We start from the raw sequence: 24,879 nt of genomic DNA on the forward strand, positions 1-24,879 counted from the left end.
TCCCCCGGCACACACACATACCAAAACACATGTTTATTTCTCTGTGTGCAAGGTGCCCACCTGTTCAGCCCCCCAGGCCCTGGCCAGCCCTGCCACTGATGCTTCAAACCGGGATGCGATGCTCTTTGCGAGAGGCTGTGGATGGAGATACGGTTTCTGTAGTGATGGGGAGACTACGGAGAGCTATTGGCTGCCGGCTTTGTAAATTTCATTCAGTTTGGTCCAATAGCAGGAGGAGAGCGCCTGGTACAGCCTGGACCTCTCTCCCCCTCTCCCAGCTTGCCTTGCCTTGCAGATCAGTCTCTCCCCGGCTCGGTCTCTCTGCATAGGCAATCACAGCTCCTACTCGCAGACCCAACTCTCTCTCTTGCACTGATTGTAATGAATTTTCTGCCTGAATGTAGGTTGCTGACAAGTGAGAACACGAGTTTCTTTCAGATCCAGTGTTGTTGTTTTTCCTATTGTTATTTTTAATTTTTATCCCCTTCGTGGTCGTTGCATTCCTTTGGAGAAGCAAATCGCGTTGGATTCCAAAAAGGAGAGCAGGAATCTTGTGTGAATAATCCCGGCTGCATCATGATACCCTGAGAGGATTTCCTGAAAGAATCTGGCTGTGTTAAAAAGACCATTATGCTTCTGCAGCTATTCCAGTGTTAAGGTAGGAGTACTGGGTTTACCGTTTGCGTGTTCATTTCATTTTTTTTTTTTTCATTTTTTTCAGTTGCCTTTTTTTCCTTTTTTTTTTTTTTTTTTTTTTTTTTTTTTTTCCCGGCGGGGGTGGGGGAGAGGTGTTGCAGTTGGTACTCTGGCAAAGGGCGAGCAGTTTGCTGCAGTCGTCTGTGGTTTTACTTTTCCCATCATTATAAAGCAATACTTTCTGCCATCTCCACCATCATACATGATCTCGATGTCACATATGTGTATATATGCAAATGTATTTATTTTTTATCTGCTTTGGTCTCGACCCCCATAGCCCCCTTGCACCATAATTTGTTTGGAGACATTTTGCTGCAATCAGCTATTTGGAAAGGCTCTGGGGTTCTGTGTGAGATGTTTACAAAGTAGCTCTGCCTTACAGCCGAATAAACAGAAGAGTGTGGAGGAGAGGAGGGAAAAATATCTGCAGTACAGAGAGAGAGAGAGAGAGGGAGAGAAAGAGCGAAGCCACAGTTTTCTGCAAGCGCGGAGAGGGGCTGGAGCAGTACCTCATGCTCTGTGTGCGCCTGTGGTTTTCAGGGAAATACAAAACCAACACGTCGGGTTTTGGTTAACCACTTCCCTCGCTGCCACCACAGCCACAAAAAAGAAAAAGGGGACGGGGGAGGATGGCGGGGGAGGGGAGGGGGGGGAGAGAACGAGGGAGGTGGCTGTTCAGAGGAAATCTTGGCTCTTGGATTAAGCTGTGCACCCGCTTTTGGTTTAGCTATTCTGTTTTTTTTTTTTTTTCTTTTTTTCTTTTTTTTTTTTTTTTTTCCCTTTCTTTCGTTCCTTTTCCGGGCTCGGGTAAAATGCCCGCTTTTGTGATGGGCATGGGTTCCCGCACGTGATGGAGCGGGGACTGGCACTGGGGAGAGCCAGCACCAGTATGCGCGGAGCGGCAGCGGCGGAGGGTGGGGGGGGGAGGGAGGGAGGGGGAAAAAAAAAAAAAAAAAGGAAAAAAAAAAGCAGCAGAAAAAAAAAGCACACCCCCACCTCGACCGACAGTAAATCGGCTTCTCTGCAAAGCTGGGGCGGGGGCGGGCGAGGCGGGGGCTGGCGGCGGGAGGCGCCAGGGCTGCGCCCCCTCCCTGAGGAAAGGCCGTCGCCACCCCCCGCGCCCCGCCGAGCGGGGGCGGCCCCGCGGCCCTTTCGGACGCCCGGCAGGCGGCGCGGGGGGCCAGGGGGAACCAGCAACTCGACCTCCCCCCCGCACTACCCCCCCGCCGGGGAAACTTGGCCGCTTTCGGCTCTCCGCGTGGGGAGAGGAAGTTTGCGCGGCCGTGGCGGGGCGCGGCCAGGAGGTGGCGGTGTGGGCCCGCGCCCGCTGCTGCTGCCGCCGTCCCCGTCCCCGTCCCCGTCCCCGTCCCCGTCCCCGTCCCCGTCCCCGTCCCCGTCCCCCTCGATGCGGTGCCAGGAGCGGGCAGAACGCGAGGCGCGGAGGGAAGTTTGGCGGCCGGGAGCGGGGAGCGGGGGGAGCGGGGAAGAGCGGCCTGGGGGGGTCCAGGCGCCGCCAAAGGCAGGCTGAGGTGCGAAGGAGCGCCGCGGTGCACCTCAGGTCCTCGGGTGCGGCGGTCTAAACCTTTAAAGCCTTGGTAGTACAGGGAGCGGAGCAGCGGCGGATGTGGACGTTTAAACGATGGTTTTATTTATTTATTTATTTATTTATTCATGTATAGGATTTGTGAGCGAAATGATGGCATGAATGCAATCACACGCTCAGATGGTTTGTATTTAAAAACAAGCCATTGCCACTAAAAAAAAAAAAAAAAAAAAAAAAGCTCTTTAATCATGATTGATCAGTGTTGAGAGCAAATTCTAGACTGACTTTTGCTTTTAAATTATTATTAATCTTAGGGGTATACATGCATATTTTTAGAAGTAGGTGATTAGAAAGCAAAACTCTGTTCGACCCAAATGGAAATCTCTGGTATATTCTCTTCCTGAAACATAAATGTAGCTGCCACCTTAAATATCTCCTATAAATGGAAAGGCAATAGTTCACACCCAATGGGACACAAATTAACGTTATTAATTATTAGAAGTATACATCTTTTGTTAGCACTAAAGAAATAAACTTGTTTTCTGCCACCATAAGAAAATAATGAATTACTTCCATTAATTTTAATTCCTGGATGAAAGCACAACTTGGCTTTGTAGCAGTGAACTGATTTCATATGTCTAATGAACCTTACATTTCATTTTACTTACAAAACATGTATTTGATATTGCACCAATTAATAGCATCTATATAGACCTCTGTGTAGGTAATACCTATGTGGATATGCAGGACTTTTTTTTTTTTTTTTCTTCTGAGTAATGGGTTATACGCATTGTCTTATGAATCCTATTCCAAATAAACACTAAAGACTGAGAGCATGAAAACATTCCATGCAGTTTCTGGTAACTCAAACACAGCAAGATCTATAATGTCTACAATGGCATGCAATTTTCTGAGAATAGGGTTTTTTTTGTTTTTTTTTTTGACTTACTTATTCCTAGCATCTTGAAATTATTACTTTTTTGTGTATAAATGGAGCTGTTATTGCTCTTTTTTCTCTGTTCATATGCCTGTGTACCATATAGGTGCAATCACTGTTGGTATGCTGTATGCAAGTGCAACCTATTAAGTTGCACCAAGTATTATAACTTAAATTCATTTTGGCATCCAAAACATGTTGGTCCTCAGGAGGATTCTGATTCATGTCTAATTTATTTATTTATTTTCCTTTGAATATAAACACCTTTTAGTCTTGATCTCTACTGTAAAGCATATATGTAGACAGGAAAATACATTTTCTTCCTTCTATGTTTCTAGACAGAGTGATTACTTGCCTGGTATTGTTTTAAAGTGAAGTGCTGTACTACAAACATGTAGACTGTAAATACAAAAGTTTCTGATTATTTCTGTTTTTCAGCTAGGGGTGGTGGTCAGTAATGAAGTTTAATGTTTTTAAAGGTATCACAATACATTCAAATGAAAGCAAGCTTCATGGCGTGGCTTTTTTTTTTTTAGATAGTCCCACATTCCTGGGTAGATTAATTCACTTCACAGTTTATACATTTGATAAATATCTTCATCTTAATAGGCATCCTTCAGCTGAAGATCTGTCTTGTAGAAATGAAGACACAAGGCAGAAAGGAAAGCTGTTTAACTAAAGCTTTGTGTTACAGATCTTTGTGTTACAGATATCATACAGAAACAAGGATTTGTTTCACTTTTTTTTTTTTTTTTTTTTTTTTAACAAAAGAGTGATTCAAGGAACATTTACTGACTGCTGCATAGAGGTTTGCACATTTGTTTTTGACAGGTTCTCAATACAGCCTCCTCTTGGCCTTTCAAACACGCATGCTGCTATTTGATGGCTGAATCACATAGTGTAAAGAACAGCTCCACCTGGGTAGGACAGGAATAAGCATCATGCTATAACCAGCATATAATTTAGTCATTCTGTCACTCGAAGACTTGTCACCGAGATTCAAGATTTCTTCAGAATGAGTAAAATTGGTTAGTTATGTGCACTGGATTATAAAAAAAAAAAAAAATCCTAATAAAACCAAAACATAAACATGAGCTGCAAAAATCAATATAAGGTTCTCATTTCCAACTGCAGCTATCCTCTGTCACAGTTCAGCTCAGGTGCACTCAAGCAATGTTTGTAAAGCATTTATGCTGTGAGCCATTTCGATCCCCACATCTGACAGGGTTATGTACTCAACTCTGTCACCTTTTAATAGTTCTCTAGTTCTCATTGTATTTGTTTTAGAAGTCCTCAGATTGGATTTGGGGGAAAAAAAAAAAGCCACACGAGAAGGCATTGCTGTCTAGTAGAGGAAAATTAGGTTTATTGGTAATACTCTTGCAAAGTTATTTTGATTGAAATGAAGCACAGTGTTATTCAAGTTTTCACAACTTGAAACTCATTTAAGGTTAGAGAAAATAAAATTGAAAAATACAGTTTGTAAACTGCTTGTAGTGAGTGGATCCAAAGAGTAGGAAATTATTCTGAAGATACTACATTCAAACTCATCTCTCTTCATACCATGTAAACTAGGAGGAATTCTTTCTGGATGTTGTCCTTAGAAGTAAGATGTATATGGCCCAGAGATACTTTATGTTTTGCATGCACAACTTGCGTGAGAATAGAAGCAGCCCTTCTAGAAGATGGTATTTTATGTGAGATCTGCAGCGAGGCTTTACCACAAGCATAGCTAATTCAAACCAAATGCATTACCACATGCTGGAGTGATCCCTAGCTAAGAATGTTCAGATCTGTACTGTAATAATCTAAAAATAAAATGTAGTCACTGATGTCACAATGTATAATTCTTCCTTTCTGCTGTCTTCTGTGCTGAGCCCACACACCACTTAGTGTCATAGGATGTATTTTGGTAAGTGCATACTGCTGACTAGCTTCAGTTGAGGGTTAGGACTTTTCTATGCTTGTCTGTCTTCTGTTGTTTATGTACTCCTAGAGACTTGCAACTTGATGGGGAAGTTTAGGCTTTCAAGACATAAGCTTTGAAAGTGAGTGGCATTTTTTATTAGGAAAAATATTTGAGTTATAGTTGATAAATATAAAAAATATTTATATCGGAAAACATGAGTACTGCATAGCTGTCACAATTTTCTCTTATTTGTATAACTTCATTTAAAAGCATTCATTTTTATTGTTTGAAGAGGGACTATTTTTAAATATTGCATAGATTGTAACAGAATCATATTAAAGATTGTTTCTTTTAATGTAACAATAAAGTATTTGCACAATATAATGTTTTTTATTTTCTTTGATTAGCCAACATGCAATTATATTTACTTCTGAAGTAGATGACTTGATTTATTAAGTAGAATGAATTAAAATATTTTTATTTACTTTTATTTGATTTTTTTTAATATAATGAATATAATGAAAAATATTTTTGTATACTGATTACACAAATCATTGAGACTAAGCCACTTTGATATTTCTCCATAAAGGATGATAGATGAAATGTGTAAGACTGTAGTGTTATGTTTTGATGGTAGTAAACTTCTGGTAGTATATTTCAGATTTGAATTTGTTGAATGCAGTAGACAAAAATAGGTAGCATACTGCTTCTCAGTACAAATTATTTCAGAGGTAAGGCATTTCCTTTTTTTCTCCAAGGTCAGGTAGCCACTGTCATTTAAAAGAAGTCTACTATAGCCAGAAATGGAAGAGGAAAATCATAAACAGTCATTTGTGTCCCAGAGTGTTGCTTGAAGTTGTCTAATGGCTTGATTATTTTGAAAATACTTATTGCTTTAGCATCTATGTTGGTAACAGGCCCAGTTCAGACCTGGAAGGAACCAGATTTCAAACTGTTGGTACTGTGCTCTGTACTTTTTCTATCAAATTCATAGTCCTAGTACAACTGACCAGCCATGTCGATCAGTGCCATCATGTGGTGATGTTGTGATATCATTGCCAGCCATTTCTGGGTTGGTGATCAAGATTCTTTAGAAGCTTCTTAGAGTCAGTTTTGGACTCTTAGTGAAAAATAGACAAGCTAATGCCAACAAGTGTTCCTTCCAAAAACTGTTTAGAACTGTTATGAACTGAACTTAAACAAATTACGTACATTTTCTATAACAATATTTTTTTTTTTTTTTAAGCTTTTGAGCACTTTTGAAGTAGTAGTGGCCAAACTTTAATAACTCCTCTGTTTGGTATTTTTATGATGATTTTTTTTTTTTTTTTTTTCCTGCAAGGAAGGTTATGCTGTAATAATCTCCAAAGACCTTTTTTTTTTTTTTTTTTTTTCTTCTTTTTCCAAATAGACACACAATACATTATATGTCATACTTTTGCACTGTGATTTTGAAATGTAGAATTTGGAATGGAACCAGATTATTTGTGTTTATTTCTATGTATTCATTTTATACAGACATTAAAATTAGATTTTGGACAATTATTTTTTTCAACAGCTACTTGCAAAGTAGTAGCAGCTAGCTTTTCTTCTATTAAATATTTTTTTTTTTGCAGACATTACACAGACCTCTAATATTAAAAAGTGGAGCAAGCTATTACTTAAAATTTGTCAATAATATAATGATGTTTTTGTTGTTTGTTGTTTTTTGTTTGTTTGTTTGTTTTTTTCTGAATATATTTTATACATATCACTTATTGTCTACTACTTTATTTATTATTCTCCACAAATCTATATCCCCTACCTGTGAAATATCTCTTTCAAGTACTTGCGCATATAAAGACACGTTACAAAAAATAAAAAATATATAGGAAATGTACTTCTAATTTGACTTATGATCTACCTTCTTTGATTTGCTGTGAATCATTGGTACATCTGCCATTACTAAAACTCTCTGAAACTAGTAATGAATAGGACTATTTCTGTGTTTCATGGGATATCTCAGGCATAAGCCAAAGAATTGCAGCAACACTGAAATGCTGATGGGCAGCCATAAGCAGCACCTAGTGAGTTATTCTTGTATTAGATGTTCCCTTCACCCAAAATTTAGAGCAGATGGTTCAGCATAGTACTTCAGGACAGCTTTCATCAGATAGAGCATTGCATCTCAGTCAAGTATGTAGTCACTGATTTGTTGGTTGGCGTCTCCCAAGCCAAATATATCTCTATCAATAATGTAATTGTTGAAATGTTTTCCTGCTGCATTTTACATCATCTACATGAAAGCAAAGATAAGTTCTCAATACACAATGGAGTGAGTGGAAGTAGAACTTTCTGCAAAATATGCACAGATTGACAGATGAGCTGTGGTGCCCAAGGCTGTGAATTTGTTTAACACAGCCAGCAGTAGGTCTGCTGCTGAAATTAGAGTTGTTCAGTGTCTGTAGTTTCCAATCTGCAGGTGGTGAATTATGGGGCAGATGATGCAGATTCACTTCTTTTGAAGGATGAAATATTAGTATTTATTGAAACTGGATATTAACCTTGGATCTGGAATTAATCTCTTCAAGTAAGATGCAGCATATTAATTTCACGTTCATTGTAATAATACTTTGATTAGGTGCAGAAGTTATAGTGGAAAGGTGGAGGTATTGCTTCCATCTAAAGAGGTTAGTTATTAAGGAAACATTACTTTTTAATGTTGCATTTCTTAAGCCTTTCTTTTTCTCAAGATCTTGTATATGAACTGTGCTTGAATTATGACTTTTGAAAAAAATGCTTAGAGATTATATCAGTTTGATGCCATCTTTACATATAGATAAAATTTCAAATGCAATGCTCTAGGAATTTGGTAATGCAGGTCAGCTGGCACCTATATATAAAGAATAGAGTAAAGAGACAGTAAGACTCATAGAATCATAAAGGTTTGAAAAGACCTTCAAGATCATCTGGTCCAACCATCCTCTACCACCAATGTCACCCACTAAACCATGTCCCTAAGCATCATGTCCAACCCTTTCTTAAACACCCCCAGGGACGGTGACACTGGCCCTCGGGGAACACCACTCATGAGCAGTCACCAGCTAGATTTCACTCCATTCACCACCACATTCTGGGCCCAGCCATCCAGCCAGTTTTAACCCAGCAAAGAGTGTACCTGTCCAAGGCATGGGCTGCCAGCTTCTCCAGTTTACAGGACTGTGAAAGACATACTGCAATGATTTTTCTGTCCTGATCTGGTACAGAGGTGTGATGTTACTGAAATGCTATGAATTATTGGTGTAGTTAGCTTGTAGCACTAGTCTACAATGAGTTGCCATGGTCGTGGAGTAAACTGCAAGTATAAGTGAAAGTAGCTGTCTATTAGAAGAGCTGACCCATTTTTATTTGTACTGTAATATAGATATTTATTTTTTTGTACTTTTTTTATCTATTTTGTACTGTAAATAGATATTTCTCAGTGGAATTATCAGTCTGAATTCTCCATTCTCTATTTACTTTAGAAATAAAATGTTCTAGTGAATTGTCCTCCTGCTTAAATCTATCTTGTCTAAGAGTTTTGGCTCTGGAAAACTGAAATTAGAACACGTAGTTACAATCTTTCATTTTCCTTGTTTATGCTTTGCCTGCAAATACTCTGTTTTCTTTAATTTCTCTTAAGTTTTTAATTTTAAGTTTTTAATTTATCCCAGATCCCTCACAAAGCTTTCTCCCATTTATGAATTATTAAAGGTGTAATAATGGTCAATATGGTGGTGGCAGCTTCAATAGCTAGAGCAAAAAACTCTTTTCTCTTGAGTGATTTATATTCACATTTCTGATATGCTGAATTTGAGTGCCTTTTTGTAAAGGATTTGTAAAGGATTTTGTAAAGGATTTGTAAAGGATTTCTTGTTCTGGCACTAGAAATTACATTAACAATATAGAAGTTACACAAGCAATGCTGAGAGAACACAAGATGGGAGCAATTGTAATAGTGGTAGTGTGCTGAATTCTCTTAGCTATCAGATAAGAATGGAAAGCTAAGTAACTCTTGAACTTGGTATATGAGTTACAATCACTGGACCATAACACTTCACAGAAACACATTTCCATAGTAGGTTTTAGTTTCTGTTTGCCCCTGGAGAGTTAATACTTGTATAGGCTTGATACTTCACTGCTTTCTGAAGCCAGTTAGCCATGTTACCAAATAGTAAGCTGTTTTGTTGTTGTTTGTTTATTTTGTTTTGACAAGGAATTGTATTGAGGTTGGAGAAGATACTGTCTGGAGCAAGAAGAGTCAATAAGGGTGATGAAGTAATGGTTGAATTCCTCTTTGGAAGAACAGTATTGGTAGCGTGTTTAACACCCCTTCTGTCTCTTAAGACCTGAAAACTAAGCGGTGAATGGAATAATTACGTGTAAGATGAGGAGACTTCATTCTATTTTTTGCCTTTACTTCTGTGCAAGATAAGGGATGTTTCTCAAATGACACCCATCCCTCCCCCTTTCCCCACCCCAAATTCCTAGCCTGGTTTGGTGTTTGTCCTTCTAATACTTTGTATTGCCTCAAAATATCCTTCCTTGTCAAAGACTATAAACATGCAATGCCTTGCAGACAGATTAGCAGTTTCAAAGAAAGGTTAACATTGAATATGATTTTCATAGAAAAAGAAGAAAGAGATAAGAAGGAATGAGGTAAGAAGTTGCCACTGGGGGTAGATTCTCAAAACAAATACAGGACACTCACTAAAGAAAGACTGAGAATGTAAGGCAAGTGTAGGAATTAGGGGATGACAAATAGGGACAGTAAAGATACTAGAGCAGGGAAAGTAGAATAGTGAGAGCAATTACAGTAAATGTTCTGAAGAGCCTGTAGAGTTCTGGAGAGTCAAGACAGAATTACAAGAGGGATGTTTTGGAAGATCAGAGTTAGGTTTTGTCTAAGGGGGTGCAATATACTATAAATACACTCACTATATGGATAAAAATGAAAATACAATTCTCAGTATCAATGTCATTCTACAGGGTTATAGATTGTACTCTTTGAAAGAAGAGTACGATTAAGATTTTCTTCTTAATAATCATTTAAAATATTTTTTTCTCCAAATAAAACTATGTATGAAGGGGGACAGGGTGGGAAAAGAGGCTTGGTAGAGATGAGCCTGTGGGAGCAGTTCCAGGGTTGTGGGTGAGGCCAATGGCACAGCTGAAGCGCGTCTACATCAATGCATGGAGCATGGGCAACAAACAGAAGGGGCTGGAAGCCATTAAGTGGCAGGGAAACTGTGGCCTAGTTGTCATCACTGAAACATGGTGGTACCACTCCCATGACTGGAGTGCTGCAATGGATGGCTACAAGCTCTTCCGAAGGGACAGGAACCTAAGGAGGTGAAGTGGCATGGCTCCCTATATGAGAGAGTGTTTTGATGCTGTTGAGCTCAGAGTTGGGAATGATAATGTAGGGTTCCTATGGATAAGGATCAGGGGGTTGGCCAAGAAAGTGGACATCCTAGTGGGGGTCTGCTACAGACTGCCAAACCAGGATGAAGAGATGGATGAGGTGTTCTATAAGTAGCTGGCAGAAGTCCCTCAATCACCAGTGCTTGTTCTCCTGGGGATTTAATTTCCCAGACATATGCTGGAAGTAAAATACAGCCCTGAGGAAGCAGTCTAGAAGGTTCTTGGAGTGCATGGAAGACAGCTTCCTGACTCAACTTGTTGGTGAGCCTACCAGAGGGGGTGCGCCGCTAGACCTGCTGTTCACAGAGAAGGATTGGTGGGACATGTGGTGGTAGGGAGTTGTTTTAGGCAGAGTGACCATGACATGGTAGAGTTCTCTACCCTTGGTAAAGTCGGGGGGGGGGGGGGGGGGGAGGGGTCAGTAAAACTACTGCCTTGGACTTCCAGAAGGCTTTGAATTGTTCAGGACACTCATAGGGAGAGTCCCCTGGAAGTCAGTCCTGAAGGGCAGAGGGGTCCTGGAAGGCTGGATGCTCCTCAAGAAGGAAGTCTTAAAGGCACAGGAGCAGGCTGCCCTTATGCCCCATAAGATGAACATAAGATGAAGATGGGCACGGCTGAACAGGGAACTTTTGCTGAGTGTCCAGGAGAAAAATACAGTGGAAGAAGGGACAGAAAACTTGGGGAGAGTACAAGGAAGTTGCCAGCATTTGCAGAGAAAAAATCAAGAAAGAAAAAAGTTCAGTATGAGCTCAACCTGTCCACTACAGTAAAGGATAATAAAAAATGCTTTTATAAATATTTTAATGGCAAGAAGAGGGCCAAGGAAAAAATCTATTCTTTACTGGATGCTGGGGGAGCATCACTACTGAGGATAAGGAAAAGGCTGAAGTTCTTAATGCCTTCTTTTTATCTGTCTCTACTGGCCAGACCACTTGTCTTTGGGGTATTCAATCTCCTGACCCAGAATCCTGGGACAGGGAGCAGAAGAAACTCCCCACAGTTCAGCTGGAAACAGTCAGAGATCTGCTGCTCCACCTCGACTGTCACAAGTACATGAGGCTAGATAAGATCCGTGTGAGTGTGCTGTGGGAGTTGGCGGATGTGATTGCTGGGCCGTTTTCCATAATCTGTCAGCAGTCATGGTCATCTTAAGAGGTCCCCAGCTGACTGGAGACTTGCTAACGTGATGCCCATCTATAAGAAGGGTTGTAAGGAGGACCCAGGGAACTACAGTCCTGTCAGCCTGAAATCAGTGTCAGGAAAGATGATGGAACAGGTCATCTTGAATGCAATCACATAGCATATGTGGGACAGTGGGGGGATCAGGCCCAGCCACCATGGGTTCATGAAAGACAAGTCCTACACGACCAGGTGCATCTCCTTCTCTGACCAGGAGACCCACCTGGTGGATGAGGTAAAGCCTGTTGACATAGTCTACTTAGAATTCAGCAAGGCATTTGACACTGTCTCCCACAGTATTCTTCTGGAGAAGGTGGCAGCCCATGGCTTGGACAGATCCACTCCTTGCTGGGTTAAAAACTGGCTGGATTGCCAGGCCCAGAAAGTAGTGGTGAACGGAGTGAAATCCAGCTAGTGACTGGTCACAAGTGGTATTCCCCAAGGGTTAGTGTTGAGGCCCACCCTCTTTAATATCTTTATTGATGATTTAGACAAGGGAATTAAGCGTACCCTCAGTAAGTTCGCAGACGACACCAAGTTAGGGGGAAATGTCAATCTGCCAGAGCGTAGGAGGGCCCTGCAGAGGAACCTAGACAGGATGGATCTATGGGCAATGGGATGAGGTTCAACATGGCTAAGAGCTGGATCCTGCACTTTGGTCACAACAACCCCATGCAATGCTACAGGCTTGGAGCAGAGTGGCTGGAAAGCTGTGCAGAGGAAAAGGATCAAGGGGTGTTGGTTGATGCTCGCCTGAACATGACCCGGCAGTGTGCCCAGGTGGCCAAGAAGGACAACAGAATCCTGGCTTGTATCAAGAATAGTGTAGCCAGCAGGGCCAGGGAGGGGATATCCCCCCGTACTCTGCTCTGGTGCGGCCACACCTCGAGTCCTGTGTTCAGTTTTGGGCCCCTCGCTACAAGAAGGACATCAAGGCCCTGAAGCGTGTCCAGACAAGGGCTACAAAGGCTCTGGTGAAGGATCTGGAACACAAGTCATATGAGGAGTGGCTGAGGAAACTGGGGTTGTTTAGTCTGGAGAAGAGGAGGCTCAGGGGAAACCTTATTGCTCTCTACAACAACCTGAAAGGAAGTTGTGTGGAGCTGGTGGTCGACCTCTTCTCACTAGTTATCTAACTAGGTATAGGACTAGAGGGAATGGCCTGAAGTTGCAGCAGGGGATGTTTAGGTTGGAAATGAGGAGACATTTCTTCTGAGGAAGAGTAGTCATGCCTTGGAATGAGTTGCCTAGGGAGGCAACCCCCATCCCTGGGGGTTTTTAAGGAAAGGATGGACATGATGCTTAGGGACTTGGTTTAGTGGGTGACATTGGTAGTAGGGTATGGTTGGATCAGATGATCTTGAAGATGATCCAACCTTAATGATTCTATGATTCTATTAAAATAACACTTTTTTTTTTTTTTTTTTTTTTTTTTTTTTTTTTTAGGAATCTATATTCACTATGAGTTTACTTCTATTCAGGAACATTTTATCTTATTTTTCTCAATTATAATAAATCACATTTTTGGTTTCATTTCCAGATATATGTTTTAGAGGGGTTTTGTTTTGGTTTTGTTTATTTGCTTGTTTTTCCAATACGGCAAATGTAATTATTCACCTGCAGGTCTTGAGATAAACTAGTCTTGCAGAGTGTTAAGTGCACAATGTGAATAAATTTACTTTAAATTATATAAAGACAGGCTTATCAAGCTATGTGGGTTTTGATGGTTCTGTCATTGGTACATAGAAAACAGTAGAAAATTATAGTAAAATTTATCTTCATCCTACTCATATACACCACTCAAAGATGTTAAGGTAACAGTTGATGAAGATTCTGTGCATAGGCTGCTGTACCATTACCTCACACTTAAGTTATATTTCATAGTTCACCTTTTTAAACAAAATAACTTGACATGCCTCTGCCCAGCCCAAAATCTTGTCTTTTAAAATAGTAGATCCTTGATGACATCTAAAATCAGATATTAGTTTTTCTTCAGATTATGCAGAGTACCAAATTTTCTTTCATGTTCTTTATAAACAAGCTTCCTCCTTACACTTAATGGGACATAATGTATAGAAGAGCTGTTTTTTCTTCACTTACTGTAAGCTGTGTATTTGAGAGATAAAAGCATGACTAAGTTCTCATTAGCACTGCTTTAATATTATTTTTTACTATTATCTTCAGTGGTCCTGTCTAGAAGTATAAATCTAGTGCTTAAAAATAAATAAATATTTTTTTTTGCAGCTAACATCTCATCGTTTATTGTATTAATTTGTTAGATACCTCTTTTCAGCAGAGAACTTGTTCTCTGTGCAGTACATTGTTTACCAGCCAGCCATATTTGTTTGCCCAAGTGAATGTGGGTGAAATGGTCCATCACAAAGTCATGTAATTGCATTAACTTTCTTGACATTATAACTCTGGAAAGTTAAGACAAGGACAGAAATTAATGACAGGACTCGTTGAAAATGAGATTCTTGAACATGACACACATTTTACTGAGTGTAAATAGGCTTAGAACTTAAGCTAATGATTTTTGGAGATAAAATTCTCTGTTATATTTATTTGACTCCATTAGATTTTTCTTGTTGAACAGGAGGATTGTTTAATTAGTGAGGTGGAAATATTTTAAATTCCAAATTCGTGCTAACTCTTTCAGTACTTTCTGGTAAGGAAAGCTGGGAGGAAGGGACCGTTTTTGCTTCAGTGGTAGTGGTTTCCCACAAGTACCTACCACGACACAACTATAAGGATTTGCAGTTGCAAGACTGTAAGAACAAAAACATGAGATGCAGAGCATGAGAACAGTAAGGGCAAAATACTGCTCTACAGGCTCTGGAAAACTGCTTCAATGGCTTAGGGGGAAGCTTACAGAGCTGCAAATTGCACTTTAGCACTAACAATGCTAAGTGCTAGTGTATGTAAGGCAAAACATGTCTTAACAACATTCAAGAATCAAAATTTTCGGTTAGACCACATAAGCCTAAAATCAGAGATATGAAAATTAGGATAGTATAGACATAGCTTAGGACTTTCTTCTGAATATTGCCTTCCACTTCCACAACACCCCTCTGCCTCCCCTCCTGCCCCCCCCCCCCCAAAAAAAAAAAAATAAAAAGAAGGCAAAAATAATTCATTTAGCTTTCTGCAGGCAATGGCACAGCGTAACAGTACAATATACAACAAAATATAACATTTTTTCGAAATGTGTGGTGACTTTGTGTACATGTATAACTTCTAGTATTTCATAACTTCCTTTTGAAAAAAGTATTTCATTCCTTTTGAAAAAGGGGCTTCTCTCTTCCTAAGACGATATTATCAATCAGTAATTGCCATGGTACATTTCAGTGCAGTTGACTTTGAATCATCACAGAATTGCCCAATATCAACAGTACCCAATGCCTCAAGGTATTCTGAAATACAAAATTTAGCCACAGGCATTAACAACACATACAGAGATTGCTGTCAGATCTTGGTGCTATTCCCAGAACTGCTACATTCAGAACGCTGTACTTTGAGGAATGTTGTTGCAGGTTCAGATGGCTAAATTCGTTAGAGACTGAGGTGGCACAACAGGGACTACAGAGTTATCCTTGATGTTCTTGGATTTTATAATGGCAAAAAAAGAGCAAATGCCCACAGAATTTCTGGAGCTGGATACCAACCAATTCAGTCTTCCAAACTAATCCCAATGGTTTACTTTGTTGTTGTTAATGATGATTTTTTTTTTCCATCATATCTTTAAGCTTAGTTGCTGTTTCCTTTCCAGAAAAAAAATAGCCATTGAAGGAATGCAAACGTTTCTTAATAGTCCAAGTAACTACTTCAGATCAGGAGCACAGTAGGCCTACTACTTATTCAAATTACTTATCAAACTACTTATTCTGAGAAGTTAGCTGTTGTGAACTGAGGAAGCTGAGAAATAATGATTGTAGAGGTTGTGGACTTTTCTGTCATGAGAATGGAAAACAAACAAAGAAAAGAAACAACAGCGAAAAACAACAAACTAGCAACACCAAACACTACCCTCTTACCCCCCTTTATATTACTATATGCCTCACTTATTGATTAGTACTTGACAAAAGATCTTTGCAGGGCTCCTACACCATTTTCCACTGTGAACAATACACATGCTCAGTACCTCCATAATATCAAGACTGTGTTAAATAACTTATATCAAATACATATTGACTATATTTCACAAACTAGGAGACTTAGAAAAGAAGGTATTATATTTTTAGGTCTACATATCTTAAATAATCATTCATTCACACATGCATATACAATCTGTATATCAAAAGTTTCACAATGACTTTTTCCTGTACCTCACAGAATCATCTAGGTTGGAAGAGATCGCTTAGTCCAACCTCTGACCTAACACTAACCAGGCCTCCACTAAACCATATCACTAAGCTCTACTTCTAAACATCTTTTAAAGATCTCCAGCGATGGTGACTCAACCACTTCTTTGGGCAGCCCATTCCAATGCCTAACAACCCTTTCGGTAAAGAAGTTTTTCCTAATATCCAACCTAAACTGCCCCTGGCACAACTTTAGCCCATTCCCCCTCATCCTGTCACCAGGCACGTGGGAGAATAGACCAACCCCCATCTCGCTACAGCCTCCTTTAATGTACCTATAGAGAGCAATAAGGTTGTCCCTGAGCCTCCTTTTCTCCAGGCTGAACAATCCCAGCTCCCTCAGCTGCTCTTCGTAAGACTTGTGACTATACCTGTCTCAGTGAAGCTTGTTGGTGTGAGATACAAACAGACCTTGGGTATCTGTGACTTTGCTTCTCAAAAATGAGCAACTTTCTCTCAGAGACATGTTCAATGGGTCAGTGAGAGCTCTACCCATCAGTCAGTGCCCTTGGTTTCTTAAACCAGATTTTTATCCCACTAGTTTGGCTCAGACCAGATCACTGAAAACTAGAACAATAGTTCTGAAACTCCTGAAAAAGCAGTGTTTTTGTTGTTGTTGTTAAAAAAATCTATAACTACGTCTAATCATTGTTAACTTTCCTCCAGTATAGATACTATGAGACACTGACCAGATTGACCCTCTAGCCGGATCATTAAAAGTATGTGCACATGCTTGGCAAGATTTTTCAAGATTTTTACAGAAAGACCTTGCTTGAGTCCCCATGTGGAACAGTTCATCTTCCATAACACAGAGGCCTCCTTTCACAGCTTTAGACAGCTGTGTGCAAACTAGCTATTCTAGGCTGTCCTTACAGATTTTTTTGTTTGTTTTTGTTTTTGAAGAAATAAGAATTATGGGATGCATTTTTCCTGTTGTAAGGCCTTATTTAGAATAAGATTAAGCATTTATTATTAATGTGTATAGGTAATAAATTAATTTGACCAGATGAATCCTAGTCAATGAATTTAAATTTGACCTTCTTCCACAGACTATATGGTTCTGTTTTGCTGTTTTAAGGCCTTGTCTGAAACACCCATATTACTTCTGGGGCAATAGGCAGAGGTCCCTTACAATTGCTCTTTATCATTATTTCTGTTATATATTCTGTTATGGGTCTCCTTTTAACATAACAGACAGCTCTTTTCATGGCAATAGAGTACTTGGTATTTGTGACATTTTCAGATGCGTTTTTCTTATGAAGGTTTGGGGTTGTTGGATGTCTGATACGTTTAAATGCCATTGATTGTCTGGGCTCTAGCCTTAACTTGAAGTTGCTACTGCACATATTAGAGGCCTGAATGATCTGAATGTTGCCCTTTTTGAACTTTTGATGGTTAGCAGGTTTTTTCACAAGTGTGTTGGGAGTTGTTATTGGTGTAAAGAAACCTCCTCCTTCCATGTGGAAAATTCATTCAGTGATTTTAGTCACATGTGAAAAATAGTAGCTACTCAGTTATGTTGCATACAGAGAGCATTTGATGAGATGGTTATCTACCAGTGCATTCTATGTGTGAAAATTCTATTGCAAAAATATGTATCAGTGTTTCATAAGGTTTTCTATGATTCTGAATTGTAAGGGTGTGATTTATTTATCTGTCTATTTATTTATTTATAGTAGGTATGACATCTATTAGAAATAATTATGATATTTATCTTTTACTGCAGCTGAGCCTTAAGGACTCAGACTACTATCTCTATGTCACTTGCAAGTTTTGCTAAGCAGAAAATAGTGGGGAAGACTGATTTTTTTTTTTTTTTGGGGGGGGGCGGTGGTGTAGAGGGGAGTGGTTAAGTGCAATGTAGAACACTTTTAGAGAATGAAGTTTAAATTACAGTCACTGGAAATGTCATAGATATTGCAGAGGGAAAATCCTCATATGAATTGTCTGCCTAAATACATTTTGTTCCAGACATAACATTTAAACTTTCAAAATCAGCAACAAAGCAAATAGTTTCCATTTCTAGCTTCACTACTTCTAATCATGGTTGAACACAAATACTAACATTACATAACTTTAATTAATGATAAATATTTCAATTCTATTTAATTCTTTACAATAGTGCCAACCAATGAAATAGATAAAATTTTGTTTTTTGCAGCACAGGGTCTCTCGGTTTGGTAGAAACAGTTAATACTTCTCAAATAGAAAAGACTAATGGATTTAGATGTTTGGATTTAATTTTATTTAAATACATTAGTTTTGTTTTTTTTAATACAAACTTTTCAAAATTCTATGCAAGAGCATATATATATATGTATATATATATATATATACATATATAATAGAATCACTGAATTATCAAATAGTTTGGGTTTGAAAGGACTTTAAAAACCACTTAGTTCCACGCCCAACCCCCCTGCCATGGAGCAGGAACACTTTCCACTAGACTAGGTTGCTCAAAGCCCCATCAAATCCGGCCTTGAACACTTCCCGAAATGGGGTATCCACAACTTCTCTGGGCAACCTTTCCAGTTCCTTACCACCTTCAACATGAAGAATTTATTCCTTATATCTAGTAAAAAGGCAGCTAAAAAGGACTGTTGTAGTTTAACCCAGCGGGCAGCTAAACACCACACAGCCTTTCGCTCACCCTCCCCCCTCCCTCTCTGGCATGGGGGAGGGAAACAGGAAAGTGAAGCCTGTGAGTTGAGATAAAGACAGATTATTAGGACAGTGTCCTGGATTCAGTTAGGACAGAGCTAATTTTCCTCCTAGTAGCTGGTAGAATGCTATGTTTTGGCTTAGGATGAGAAGAGTGCTGATAACACGCTGATGTTTTAATTGTTGCAGAGCAGTGCTTACACCAAGCCAAGGACATCTCAGCTTCTTGCTCTGTCCTGCCAACGGGCAGCCTGGGGGTGCAGCAAGAGCTGGGAGGGGACAGACCCAGGACAGCTGACCCAAACTAGCCGAAGAGGTATTCCATACCATCTGATGTAATGCTAAACAATATATAGGGGTAGCTAACCAGGGGGAGGAGGACCGGAATGCTTGGGGTTAGGCTGAGCATCGGTCATTGGGTGGTGATGGGGCTGGATGGGATCCACCCGAGGATACTGAGGGAGCTGACAGAGGAGCTGGCCAAGCCGCTTACCATCATTTATCAGCAGTCCTGGCTATCGGTGGAGGTCCCAGTTGACTGGCGGCTAGGAAACGTGACATCCATCTACAAGAAGGGCCAGAGGGCAGACCTGGGGAACTATAGGCCTGTCAGTTTGACCTCAGTGCAAGGGAAGCTCATGGAGCAGATTGTCTTGAGTGTCATCACACAGCACTTGCAGGGCAAGCAGGCGATCAGGCCCACTCAGCATGGGTTTATGAAAGGCAGGTCCTGCTTGACGAACCTGATCTCCTTCTGTGACAAAGTAACGCGCTTGGTGGATGAGGGAAAGGCTGTGGATGTGGTCTACCTTGACTTCAGCAAGGCTTTTGACACCATCTCCCACAGCATTCTCCTCAAGAAACTGGCTGCTCATGGCTTGGACTGGCGTATGCTTCATTGGGTTAGAAACTGGCTGGATAGCCGGCCCAAAGAGTTGTGGTGAATGGAGTCAAATCCAGTTGGAGGCCAGTCACTTTATCTCTACTCATGGGCTTCACTCCCCCATTTGTCTCCCTCATCCCAGAGAGGGAGGGAGGAGGGCGAGCGAACGGCTGTGTGGTGTTTAGCTGCTGACTGGGTTAAACCACGACAGACAGAAAATAAAATAACAATAACAATAATAGTAACAATAACAATAACAATAATAATAATAATAATAATTATTATTATTATATTACATTATATTATATTAATATAATATATAATATTATATAATTATAATATATAATATAATATTATAATATATAATAATAATAATAATAATAATAATAATAATAATAATAATAATAATAATAATAATAATAATAATAATGTACAAAACAAGTGATGCACAATACAATTGGTCACCACCCAATGACCGATGCCCAGCCTATCCCCTAGCAGCTGGCCCTCCCACCCCAACCAGCCACCTCTATATATAGTTTATCATGACGTCAGATGGTATGGAATATCCCTTTGGCCAGTTTGGGTCAGCTGTTTTGGGTCTGTCCCCTCCCAGCTCCTGCTGCACCCCCAGCCTGCCCACTGGCAGGACAGAGTGAGAAGCTGAAATGTCCTTGGCTTAGTGTAAGCACTGCTTTGCAACAATTAAAACATCAGCATTTTATCAGCACTCTCCTCATCCTAATCCAAAACATAGCACCCTACCAACTACTAGAAGGAAAATTAGCTCTGTCCTAACTGAAACTAGGACATATAGCCACCCCTTATTCCATACCATTTATGTCATGCTCAAGTTACACTCTTTCCAATACATTCTAATTAATCACCATTTTCATCTATGGTATATAGCACTCATGGCAATGATGACATACAGTATTATTAATAATTAACATAATACTATTCAACTCATGGGCTATTCTCACTCAGTATTAAATCCCCTTGAGTTACGCACCAGACCTCCCCATTCTTTTGCATTACCCACCAAGTATATCCAGGTCCCTGAGAGTCCAAATCATAGGACGAGCCATTACTCCTCATCCTATCACTACAATCCCTGACAAATAGTCCCTCTCTAACTTTCTTGTAGGCCCCCTTTAGATATTGGATATATACTTCATCTCTTTTAAATGTTTGGTGTTTTTTATTGCCAAACAAAAGTTTACTTGTATCCACTTGATAATCTTGAAATGCTTTCATGAATACTTTTATTATTATTATTATTATTATTATTATTATTATTATTATTATTATTATTATTATTATTACATAAGTGATAGAAATAAATTAGAAAAAAAAAGAAAACTCAAATTCTGAAAAATATAACCATCTGTAGTGGTTCGTTTACTGTGGATATCTGTCTCTTGAACATCAGCTGGGGGGGGGGGTCGCGTTAAGAGGTGTAGCTGATTAACTGTTACGGGCCCAGCCGGATTCAGAGTACTGACCCAGTCGGACATTCACCAAAAACACATTAACCGTCTGGGGGTCCAGTCAGACATTCACTAAAAACGCATTAACTGTCTGGGGGTCCGTTCAGACATTCACCAAAAACGCATTAACCGTCTGGGGGTCTGGTTGGATTCAGAACACTGAACTATCACGGATAACCACCCGCACCCTAGTTGCACTTAATGAGAGCTATCACAATGCAATCAAGTATGGTTTATTACAGCAACAGATAATCAGGTTCTTTTGGATTGCCAGCGATAGTGACTATCTGCAAAAGCAAACTAGTATGCATGAAATACACAGGTGTTACAGATGTTACAGATGTTACAGATGTTATAGATGTTATAGGTGTTTATAGGTGTCACAGGTGTTATAGATGTTACAGGTGCGCAGCCTAGAAATAAAACTCCTTAAAAGGATCAAAGACTCTATAGAGATTTATAAGCAAATATTCAGATCTCACCCAAAGGCGTCCCAATAGGGGGGGAAGAGAGGCTCAGCCCGTCGACTGATCCCAGGAGTCAGGAGGTCCTAAGGATGTTGTCCTCGGGGTGGTATCTCCCCTGACGGTGGTATCTTCCCTAACATCCCCTCTCTCTTGGGTCAATTTATATTATTTTCTGTCTTCTAGATGGAGCTTGAGTGGCTCTAGTCAAGCATATCTTAGTTATGATTGGTGTAAAGTTTTCCCGTCTCCGTTTAAAGTAATAGGCTCTGAAAAATTCAGGGCGCATGCTCAGTGAGGGGTGGTCGCACCTTGGAGGCAGGTAGCTTTTGGGATGGAGGTGTGTTTTGGTATTATAATGATATTATAATGAGCAAAAAGTACACTAGGGTACAGCATTTGTCAAAACATGACAGGTCTTTGGCTTAGGGTGGCAAAAAGTGCAGCTTTGTGCACAAGAATGATCGAAGCCCCACCTGATTACAGAGCCTAGCCGTGGTGTCTCCACTCCACTCTACGCTCCGTGCTGTTCTTTAGGGCTAGCACACCAAGTTTCCCCAGCGTGATAGCATCTAAGGTTGGGAGCCTAGGGAATGCTCAGGTAATGCAGTTATGCCCTACCCTGAAAGCCTCTTCAATGCTGTACCTTTTCCTTAAAAATGTGAATGTTAGTTTTATTTTCCTAGTTACTTCAGGCATTTACACCACAGGGGGATTGTGAAGGTAAACATTTCAGTTAGATTTTTTTGTGAAACAGAAAGAATTTCTTTGGGCGTAGATAATCAGACAGTGATTATTTCTATTCACATGTTTGAAACTGGTTACATAGCAAGAATATCATTTCAAAGGAAGGTTATCTATGTGTTCTCTACACAAGGTTCTTTCCCAATATCTCAGTTTCTGTTGCTACTTCTAAGAACATTATCTGAACAATTTTAGGCTTTCCCTAAAATAATGCAAAGTTAAAAGCTTTATTAGCAAAAACAATACCACCACTACCAACAAAGCTTTTGCCATGATAACTGATCTATTTCTTGAATCATTAAGTAAAACTATCTGATAACTACAACAAAGGCATTTATTATTTTTCCTTCTATGAGTCTCAATTGCACCTTAAACTGATTGGTAGAATAAAAAGGAACTGCAAACTGAAATGTTTTTATTTATCTCTACTATAGGTTATGTATTAATGGAAGATCCAGAATGTTAATAGAAACTTCAAATGGTTAACTGCATGCAGAATATCTCTTTTAACATAGTTACCCAAGGTGAGGAAGTTTTCTACAAATAGGCAATTAATTTTGAAACATAACATATATACCATTCATAGTTTGCAGTGCTTGAAAAAGACAAGGGTTTTATTGCTGCTGTGGTTTGACACCAAGAGCAACTTTTGAAGTATTTTTGAAGAATATTTTGAAAATTTTAATTTTCCAAAATTTTGAAAATGAAGCCACTTAGCTGCCTGATGTGGACTCACACTTTATCCTCTATATTAATATTGACTTCACATGTATGTTTCTGGAGTCTTTCTGTACTCAGAGTAACACATCTACAAACATTTTGCAGGACTGTGCAATGTGTAACTCCAAGTTACACACATAATTATTTTCAGTACACATACCAGCACTATAGAAGTATTGGTGTTCAGACTTCCAGATGTTGGGTGCTTTGGTCTGTCAGAAAGTCCTCTGACATTCAGCTTCTGTGACCTGTTGTTGTGTCACACCGAAAAGTGTGCAAAGCACACATCACAATTTATATCACGTGTATATAATATGACAATTTAATATGTGATATACCAGATTGATCAGAGTTCTCTTTGTTTCTCTATATAACTGTTAGAATATATAATCAATTATTAAGGCTACTTTAGGTAAAACTTGTCTTGTGGTCTGCAAAATGGAAGCAGCTTTGCTTTTCTATAAGAGAATTCTAAAAAGTATATTTCTCTTAATACTACACCTGAGAGTTGGTGATAGTTTTTACTGTCACAACCACCTTTTTAGGCATGACTTACAATTTTCCAGTAGCACTTACCACTGCATACAATTTCCTATGCCCTGTCAGAATTTCCTCCTGAAAGTGTGACAGGACAGGTATGAAACATGGATACTTAGTCTGATTTCAGCAGTCTGCTAATCTCATGAGAACTTTTATTGACTTCATAAGGCTTTGGATCAATCTCTTGTTCAAAGAAACTCTGGCCTTTCTTTGGCTTTTAGAAACTAAAATAACAAAAAGGTCAACATATTTATAACTCAGTCACTCCTGAATAACTCTATTCTTCCAAGTAACAGCAGGGCAGGGAAAAACAATTGACTTTGCAACCAGGTAAGTGGAAAGAGAGTGGAGATACAGGACTCATGACAATCATAAATTTGTTTTGGTTATGACCTGCAATCAACAGAATACTATATAACCTATTACTGTTGCAGGCAGGAGATCTAAAGATGACTGACAGCACTGAGCAAGCAAGGTTTAGTTGAAAACAGTATGTTCTAAATACAGAACAGTGACTACATATAGCCCTATAGTGAGAGAAATCTTTTCATATTTTGCTCTAATAGGAGACAAGAGAGGACTTATTAGACTTTTGGGAACCTTTAGAATCTTCAGCAAATATTCCAAGCCACTGAAAACATTTTAGTCAATTTACTAAGTTCATGTAATGGAGTTTAAATAAATTTATCAATATATCGATTTCCTGCTCTGGGGAAATGTAAGGGCTTTTGTTATTACTGTGTTTGTCATTAGCTTGTTCAGTTATTTTTTCGACACTGTCTGGTGCTAATTTTGGAGAATTCTAAATCTAATAAATTTATTTAGTACTTGTAGTGACTGATTAACAAAGGTCTGAGATAATCTTATGACATGGACTAACGCTTCTCTTTGTGATGTTCTAGGAATCTATCATCTCTCTTAAACTTTATGTATTGTTTGCTACACTATTCATGCAACCCAGTAAAAGTATAATGAATTTATAATTAATTTTACATTCTGCATTTCACTTAATTCTTAGTAGAAACATTAAACTTTTTTTTTTTTTTTCAGAAGTATCTTTTGAATATATTTAGGGCCACATTCTCACCTGTTATATATGGTTTGAAGCCTCAAGTCATCAAGTGCAATGAAGGCATATAGAATTAAACACTATTTCCTCAGATATTTCAATTAGTTCAGTGTATACCTTAATGTGAATGGTACAAATTCAAGGGATATTGAATAACGATTTCAGTTAATTCACTGAGTTACCTGTCCACATTTTAACTCTCATGGGTCTAAGATTTGTCTAAGGAACTTGAGAA

At 39.3% G+C, this 24,879-nt stretch overlaps 1 protein-coding gene across 2 annotated transcripts in view; it reads left to right on the forward strand.

The window, feature by feature from the left end:
* The first annotated feature begins 264 nt into the window (after positions 1 to 264).
* NLGN4X (neuroligin 4 X-linked) overlaps positions 265 to 24,879 on the forward strand; it is a 213,996-nt gene continuing 189,381 nt past the window's right edge. Inside the window, exon 1 of one of the 2 annotated variants that reach the window (XM_027447404.3) lies at positions 265 to 658. The gene's annotated coding sequence lies outside the window, so the exon portion shown is untranslated. The remainder of the gene's footprint in view (positions 659 to 24,879) is intronic. The other variant, XM_021271811.4, reaches the window with a different exon arrangement.

Source organism: Anas platyrhynchos, chromosome 1, assembly GCF_047663525.1.
Source record: "Anas platyrhynchos isolate ZD024472 breed Pekin duck chromosome 1, IASCAAS_PekinDuck_T2T, whole genome shotgun sequence".
In the NCBI taxonomy this organism is placed as follows: Eukaryota; Metazoa; Chordata; class Aves; order Anseriformes; family Anatidae; genus Anas; species Anas platyrhynchos.